The following is a 9,019-nucleotide window of genomic DNA, read 5'->3' as shown; positions in this document are numbered from 1 at the left end:
AGAGATGGCTCAGGGGTTAAGAGCACTGGCTATTCTTCCAAAGGACCTGGGTTCAATTCCCAGCACCCACATGGCAGCTCACAACTATCTGTAACTCCAGCTCCAGAGGACCTGAGGACACCTTCACACAGACACACATGCAGGCAATACACCAATGTATATAAAAAAAAATCTTAAAAATAAAAAAAAAAATACAAAGTGAGTCTGGGTGTGGTGACACATGCCATTAATCCCAGTACTCGAGAGGCGGGCGGATCTCTATCTCTGTGAGTTCAAGACCAGCCTAACCTACAGAGTGAATTCCAGGACAGCCAAGGCTGTTACACAGTGAAACCCTATCTTGAAAAATGAAAACCAACCAGCCAACCAACCAATCCCCACAAAGTGATCAGCCTTTAAAAGGTGAGCTTAAAGTAGAAAGCTTTGCAAAAAACATATGTATACATCTTCATGATTTCAGATTGGGCAGATTTCTTAGCTAATTAAAAGCATAGAAACAGGGGGCTAGAGAGATGGCTCAGTGGTTAAGAGTACTGACTGCTCTTCCAGAGGATCCGGGTTCAATTCCCAGCACCCACATGGCAGCTCACAACTGTCTGAAGATCCAGTTGCAGGAGATCTGACACCTTCACACCAATGCACATAAAATAAAGTTAAATAAACCATAAAAGATATTTTTTTAAAAAAAGCACAGAAACAATAGCAAAGGAGTAGGTAGCCATATGCCTCTGTAGTGCTCTGTGGTTTAAACGAGAACCCCTGCCCCTGCCCCGCCCCAGCCCTGCTAGCTAATATATTCATATGCTTAGGCCCTGGCTGATAAACTGTTTGGGGAGGATTAGGAGTTATGGCTTTACTGGAACAGGTGTATTCTTGATGGAGCAGGTTTGTCGCTAAGGCTGAGTTTTGAGATTTTTAAAAGCCCACGCCAGGCCCAGTGTTGTGGAATATTTGTTTACCTATGTAAAGATGTGTTGTATTTGTTTAATTGTGTAAAGTTGTGTTGCTGTTTTATCTTGCCTGCCTAAGAAAGCACTTGACTGATCTAATAAAAAGCTGGATGGTCAATGGCCAAGGAGGAGCTATAGGCTGGTCTTCCAGGCTTAATCCCACTTCCAAGTATGCAGAAGGAGGAATTTAGGCTTGGGGGGGGGGGGATGAAAGAAAAAGAGACCTCCATGGCTAGAAAGACACAGAAGAATCAGGAAAGGCAGAAGTAGGAAAGTATGGTATACAGAAAGAAAGAAAAAAATTTTACTATCATTCTGACTGGTGCATGATGAAATCTCAAAGTAATTTTTTTTTTTGCCTTTGCCTGTTAACTAAGGATGTTGAGCATTTAAGTGTTTCTCAGTCATTTGAGATTCCTTTATTGAGAACTCTCTTTTTAATTCTGTACTCCATTTTTAACTAGACTATATGTTTCCTTGATATCCAGGTTTTTAATTATATTGACTATCAGATGTATAACTGGTAAAGATTTTCCCCTGTTCTGTAGCCTGCTACTTTTTTCAAATGATTGTGCCCTTTGCCATACAGACATTTTCACTTTCATGAGGTTCCATTTATTAATCGTTTGTCTAAGTGCCTGTGCTGGACCCAAATTTTTGTGAGCCACAGCCATGGTTTGTCCTCAGGCCTAAGAACCCAACTGCAGCTCCCTGCCACGCGGGATGAGGATGATGATGATGATGATGATGATTTTGGTTTTTGGAGGCTTGGTTTCTTTTAGTAGCCCTGGCTGTCCTGGAACTTGCTCAGTAGACCAGGCTGACCTTGAACTCACAGAGACCCACCTGCCTCTGCTTCCCAATGCTGGGATTGAGGCTGCGCCACCACCCACCCGGCTCTGAGATTTCTTAACATGGCTGCTTACTTGAACCAGTTAATGATGAGACTCTCATTCCTGAGCTTGGCAGGTAAAAGTGTTTGCCATCAAGTTTGGTGACCTGAGTTTGATTCCCAGGTCTCGTAATGGAGGGGGAGAATTGACTCCCCCAGGATGTCCTTCCCCATTCCCCACAAAACACACACACACACACACACACACACACACACACACACACACACACACACACTGTGGCATGTGTGTGTCCCATCCCCACCCCAACACAATAGCCCTCAGCTCTCAGCCTCTGCTCCAGCCATGGCTGCCGGCTGCTTCTGTCCACCATGTTAGGCGCTAAACCCTGTGGAACCGTGAGCCCCAAATAAATCCTTTCTTTTATAAGTTGCCTTGGCCATGGTGTTTTTTTTCCACATTGGTAGAAAAGTAACTAGGACAGCACCCTGGGAGACTTGCTTAGCCTCTTTATTGGCTTCATTTCTCACCCGCCAAATGGGAACAAAGAAAAACTTCTTCAAAGTGTTGAGGTGAACACTGAATGATATGATCTTCATGACGCATTTAACAGAATTGCTGGATGCATAGTTAATATTGTCTGTAATTGTTGCTGCTGTTCTGAGAATGGGAAGCCAAATGGGACCCCCGGTCCCATGGGTAAGGAGTACCATGTCACTTTTCTTGCTGTCCAAAACACACAGAGCAATGCCTAAGTGCATCAAAATGTTGTGTTTAAGTATTGTGGAACAGAGAGGGGTTTCTTGGGGGTTGGACTGAGGGTTCATGCATGCTAGACCTGTTTCCCCCAATAGCTTTTGGAGTGCCGGCCTTAGGGCATGGCTTCTGTGTGTGGACATGATCTCTTATAAGGAAGAGGAGGGGTGTCTCTCACTCTCTTGTGGGGGTCAGAGCAGAAGCAAGCTTGAGGGGTTGTTCACATCTCTCCAGGGCAGATGGGCACAGCTGGACCCACAGTGGCTTCAATCTTGTCCTGTATTTTGTGAGTCTGTATTTCCCTTTTGAATCACCATAATAAAGACACAGGGTCTCACCAAGTTGCCTAGAGTACTGACTCGTAACTTGCTCTGTAGCCCAGGCAGGCCTCCTTGACTGTTCATTCCTTTTGCCAGTAGCTTCCTGAGTCACTGGGGTTATAGATCTGTAACGCCACACCATGACCCAGCTGTTAAAGTCCTTTGCGATAATTAACTCGCTCACTTTAAATCTTGTTTTCCAGGACTGTAAAAAGCAATCAACCAGCAAACACAATCCCCCAAATCCAGTTTAGTCTTTGAATAATTGAATGCACAAATCCCTGTGTGGCTTCTGTACCGGAGTTCACAGCACTGGGTCTTTTAATTCAGTGTTCTAGAACCGGCTGGCTGACGTTGGGTGTTTTCTGACGGCTTGGACTCTGTGGGTGACACCTGGAGCTGCCTCAGTCTGAACGGGGCCACCTACTCTGAGCTGCAGAAACCACATCTGTTGGTCAGTCAGTCAGAAACAGTGTGCACATCCTTTTCGAGGAGAAATAGCAAATGTTCTAGCACGAGAGGTCCTCTCACATATATAGCTTGTTTGTATTTTTGGCTTTTGTATTAGTGACTCTGACTACTGGGCATCTATTTAGTGAGACTTGTTAGGACATAATTATTGGGAATGAAAAGAATAATGTTTATGTTTTTTTTTCCCCCTCACCTTTAAGAAGTACCTTAGCCTGTCCTTCTGGATTGGTGAAGTGGAAGGATTTCGGTGACGAGACTGGAAGGACATTGCTTTGAAACTCAGGTATCCCACTTGAAGCCAAGTGAGAAAACGCAGGAGGTGGAACAAAGATGTCATCAAGAGCTTCATCTTTAAGTCAAGTGACCCTGAGGATCTCTCTAGTGTTAGCACAGAGAAATCTTAGATGAGGAGCCTGGATTCACTCCGAGTACTGCGAAAGCCTGTCTGGCAGCCTTCACCCAGCCGCGGAGTGGTTTTTGAAATAGCAGGGCTAAGAGTCCTCTTCAATTGACAGTTTGCTCTTCTGTCCTTGATCTCTCGCTCTGAAAGTGTTCTCCAACAGAGTCTTTTTGAGGCATTCTTCAAGAGCTTATGAGCTGAAAGATAAAGGAGGAAAAGTATGTATTTGTAACCCCAGTCCAAAAGGATAGAGATTCTAAATTCCAAGGAAAAGCTCCTATTTTTCATAATGCATGAATTTCTATCTTAGCATAGGATTATATTATATATGTATATTATCAATTAAACATTATACAGTCTGCAATGTTCAATTCAGTGAAAATAAGCTGCAAGTCTTAAATGTGTCTGAACTTTGAAAGTATAACCTCTGTCCATCTAGCCTTCAGAAAACTTGAGATTCTGATAGAGCAAACAGAAGGAGCAGACAATACAGGCATGCTGCATGAGAAAAGAAGCAGGACACAGACTGAGGAGTGGTGGGAAGGCTGTTTCGAACAGGGCGTCAAATAAAGACTCTCTTAGGAGTCAAATACAATATTGAAGTGGCCAGAAGTAGAGAGTGACCCGTGAAAATCTGGGGGAAGACCTTCTCTAGATTTTAGCGGCAAAGATCCTACACAGGTGTGGGTGGGGACAGCGTGAATGGAGAGCTATGCAAAATGAAGTCAGAGAAATAGCCTGATCCAGGTAATCTACGGTGTTACACGTTGTTACCCTCTCTCTCTCTCTCTCTCTCTCTCTCTCTCTCTCTCTATATATATATATATATATATATATATATATGTGTATATATATATATATATATACCTGTTTCCCCCAATACATATGTGTGTATATACATATGTACACACTTATGTATATGTATTTATACATATATAGTCTTTTTAAAACCTTTAATTTTCATACAATATATCTGATCACTCTTTTCCCTTCCCCTAAACTTCCCAGATCCTTTCCACCTCCCACCAGCCAAATTAATGCATGCCCTTTCTCTTTCTTTCTTTCTCTCTCCTTAAAGAACAATGAAACATACGTAAAACACCACCCCAAAACACAAAAAATGGAACCCAAAATACATAAGCAAAAGATCAACAAGACAAAAATGGCCAATGAAAGTAAAATGAGGCCTAAAGTCTACAAAAATATCATTGAATTTGCTTTATGATGGCCAAATACTGCTAGGCACGGGGCCCACCCTGAAGTTTGGCGAATATACCTAGTGAGACTCAATTGGAGAACACGCCATTGGAAGAGTGTTCAGTTCAGTGTCAGTAGGTATGCACACATTGTTGAATAGCAATCACTACCATACGTCAATCTCCAGAGTTTTCTCGTCACCCCAAAGTGACATTGTCTGTTAAACAAAATATCCCCAGTCTCCTCTGAACTTCACACACCAGCAAATTTCATTTTATGTTCCTATGACTTATTTATTAATAGAATTAAATACTATTTTTTATATTGTAGCATGTATTGGAATCTCTTTTCTTTTAAAATGTGAATAATATTGGGCTGGAGAGCAAAGCTTGGTTGTTAAAGGCTAAGACTTAGAACCAAAACTTCAAATAATAGCTGGGCATGATGGGATCACCTACAATCTCAGGACCTTAAGGCTGAGGCAGGAGGATTGCCACAGTTTAAGGCCCTCTTGGGAAGCACAGTGAGTTCAAGGCCAGCCTGGGCTACAAATTTGTTTTTATTTTTTTTTTTTTGAAAATAGATATTTTCCCAAAGCCACAGAGAAACCCTGACACAAAAAAACAAAAAAAAAAAAAAAAAAAGAAAAAAAAAAAAAGAAATAGATATTTTCATCTAACATATTCTGATTATGGTTTGCTGTTCCCCAACTCCTTCCAGATCCTCCCCACTTCCCACCCACCAAATTCACAATTCTCTCATAGAATATAAAACAGGCATCTAAAATAGTAATATTAAATGATAATAATAATAAAATAAAAACAAACAAACAGGACAGGACAAAACAAACAAGCAAGCAGGAAAAAAAAAGCCCAAAGAAGAATCACAAGAAACACATACAGACTCCGAGACACACATATTTGCACACACAGAAAATCTATAAAAGTAAAATAGGAAATGATAATATAGAGATGAAAGGTTTGTAAGGTTAAGAACAAAATTCCTGGCTGGGTGGTGGTGGCACACGCCTTTAATCCCAACACTTGGGAGACAGAGGCAGGTGAATCTCTGTGAGTCTGAGGACAGCCTGGTCTACAGAATGAGTTCCAGGACAGACAGGGTTACACAAAGAAACCCTATCTTGAAACAAACAAAAACAAAAACAAAACAACAACAAAAGTCCAGATAAAGCATTGCAAGACAAAACCTCCCAGAATTCTACTGAGTTCGGTTTGTTTCAGGCATCTACTGCCAACCCTGGGAAGCAGTCTGTGGTTTGTGTGCCCAATAAGACTCTGTTGGAGAAAACTAACTTTTCCTTTGCGAGTGGTTAATCTTCTGGGTTAGGAGTGGGGGCTTGTGCTCACTTCCAGTCTCAGCACTGGGACCCCATCTGGCTTACACCCGTAGGCCTTCATGTTGGCTTCATTTCTTCTGTGGTAAAAGGCTCAGTGCCACTGGAGGAAAGCTGTGGCAGAGAGAGCTGCTACAAAGACAACAGTCAGGAAGTACTGTTTTTCTCCGTGTATCCCCGGCTGTCCTGGAACTCACTCTGTGGACCTGGCTGGCCTCAAACTCAGGATCTGCCTGCCTCCAGAGTGAGTGCTGGGATTAAAGCCGTGCCCTTCTGCAGCCTAGTGTTCTTTTCAGCCCTTTATATTCCAGCTGGGTGTGTTTTTCACCGTGTGAGACTTTTAAAAACATGGTGAGCACCCTGTGCAGCCTCTTGATTTTAAATTTACTCCATCTGACAAAAACTGGGTCCTTCCTTCCTTTCTTCCTTTCTCAGGTAAAACTCTCTGGATTTGAGGTTGATTACCTCAGGCATGTTAGGGTGCTGTGAGGTAGGGAGACATGTTTCTGACTGAAAACACCTGCCATGCACTGCCCAGGGCTTGTGGCATCTTAACAAAGAATCTCCAGCCAGCCTGGGCTACATAATGCTTCTATCTCAGTCTCCAGAGTGCTGGGATTATAGGTATTCCTCACAAGAATCAGATGCAATATCTTATTAGTTTAATGATCAAAAAACAAAAACAAAACAAAACAAAACAAAACCCCAAAAACAACCCTCCGAATTTTGGATTCCTTTTGGAGTAAAGCAGGTTTTTTAGGCCTGGCTACATAGACTGCTTAGCACAATGGCCATGGATTCAATACCTGGCAACATGGAGAGCAAGATATATTTTATTATTATTATTTATAAGGGTATTTCTCAGCTGCAAAGTTTCTGTTTTCCTCAGGATCAGTCACGTGTATCCTGAATGGTTGCCATTACTGAATGATTGATCAGAAAGCACACAATGCTTTTTATCTGGGTCCGAAATGGGGCTCAGCATACAATAACTAAAGTCAGGCAAATAAATACAGTATTACTGTTTTTTTTTTTTCCAGCCTTTGGGCACCACATTGTCCCAAGGCCAGTGCCACAGTGGTCTTGTTAACAACAACAACAACAACAACACAGACTATTTTAAACTGGGCATTGTATGCCTTTAATCCGGCACCAGGAGGCAGAGGCCAGCCTGGTCTACCGGGTGAGTTTGAGTTCCAGGCCACCCTGGTCTACAGAGGGATTTCCAGGACACCCAGGAGAAACTTTGTCTCCAAAAACAAAACAAAAAACAAACAAAAAACTTCAGATGCCTTTTTTTTCTTTCAATTAGTCTTGCTGTGTAACATAACATACCTGTTAGGATCTGAATGCATAAACTGATAGTTTGAAGTGGTGCCCCTACCTTTTCATTAGGGGTCGAATCTCATTAGTCACCAAGGTGTCCTAGCTGCCAACACCATGGGCACCAGGAATGTGCGGGCATCTAAGACACTGAGCCCATAGCAAACCCCTGCTGCGTGCTTTGGCTTAATTTGGTTGAAAGTTGACTTTGTGTGTCTGTCCTCTGAGAGAGTGAGGGCAGTTTCCTAAGACTTTAAAACTGTTAGGTTTCAAACCTAACACTTAAAGAGGCTGAGGTGCCTCTTTAACACATCAGAGAGGACCTGGCAGCGTTGCTCTCCAGGCAATCCCTCAGTCCCTATCTGTTACTGGGCCCCAATACCTACGCTAAACTTTTCTAGCCCAGGGGGCTGGGCTGCCCTTCCCAATATAATCCAAACATTTGGGTGACTGCTCTTTTTGTACCTTTGGGCCTCCTGGCTGCTGCACCTGGTTTCCCTCTTCCCGTCTCACTTACCCTCCCCTCCCCATCTCCCTACATCAAGAGTTTTTCTTTCTTGAGAAGCTTTTTTTTTTCTAAATATAATTTATTTTTATTTTGTGTGCATTGGCATTTTGTCTGCATGCATGTCTGTGTGAGGTGTTGGATCCTGGAGTTACAGACAGTTGTGAGCTGCCATGTGGATGCTGGGAATTGAACCCGGGTCCTCTGGAAGAGCAGCTCCAGGGGACTTTTATAGAGAACTTTCCAAACTTTTCAGGACCTGAGGCGTTCTTGAGCTATCGGTCTTGAGGAACGCGGGTGAGGGGGCGGTCCAAAATGTTTTGAAGCCGAAACCGGGAGCTTTTAAACACCGCATCCATGAAAACGTGGATCCTGGATTATGGAGACTAACTGCAGCGGGATGACTCTGGAGCTGCGACTGCTAGTCCACCTTTCCGGGTCTTCGGGATAGCTCGGGGGTATAGATAGAAAATGAGGACCCTGGGGTGCACCGAGCGTCCCGCACCCCAGAGGCTGGTTGAAGTACACTGATGGGGACTTGTTTTGATTCTCGGGAGCCTAAGGTGAGTCTTTTGGGCTGGCGGAGACTGGGCGCCTGCTGGAGCTAGCTGAAGGGCTGAAGGACACCGCTGCTCTGCACGGAAGCGGAGTGCAAGAGAAGACAATTTGCTGGGCCCTGGCAAAGAACCCATGTCTGCTGGGAGAGCCTAGAAACCCTGGTGCCGCTTTTTCAAGTCAGAAACTGGGGTGCAAGCTGATCTGGCCTCTGAAAGCACCGGAGCCTTGGGTTTGGGGAGTAGGGAGGAGGAGCATGGTATCCCGAGGGTATGATTTAGTGCTCTTCCTGGCGGGGCCGGGGCGGCAGCCCAGCTTCCTTTGCAAGGCCCCAGGC

General features: G+C 43.8%; 1 protein-coding gene across 1 annotated transcript in view; it reads left to right on the top strand.

Annotated features, from left to right (window-relative positions):
- Nucleotides 1-8,555: 8,555 nt before the first annotated feature.
- The window catches only part of Fut10 (fucosyltransferase 10), a 70,801-nt gene continuing 70,337 nt past the window's right edge, over nt 8,556-9,019 (top strand). Inside the window, exon 1 of the mRNA XM_038327046.1 lies at nt 8,556-8,690. The gene's annotated coding sequence lies outside the window, so the exon portion shown is untranslated. The remainder of the gene's footprint in view (nt 8,691-9,019) is intronic.

Source organism: Arvicola amphibius, chromosome 4, assembly GCF_903992535.2.
Source record: "Arvicola amphibius chromosome 4, mArvAmp1.2, whole genome shotgun sequence".
Lineage (NCBI taxonomy): Eukaryota > Metazoa > Chordata > Mammalia > Rodentia > Cricetidae > Arvicola > Arvicola amphibius.
The sequence above is the reverse complement of the archived record's forward strand: the minus strand, read 5'-3'. Positions and strand labels throughout refer to the sequence as shown.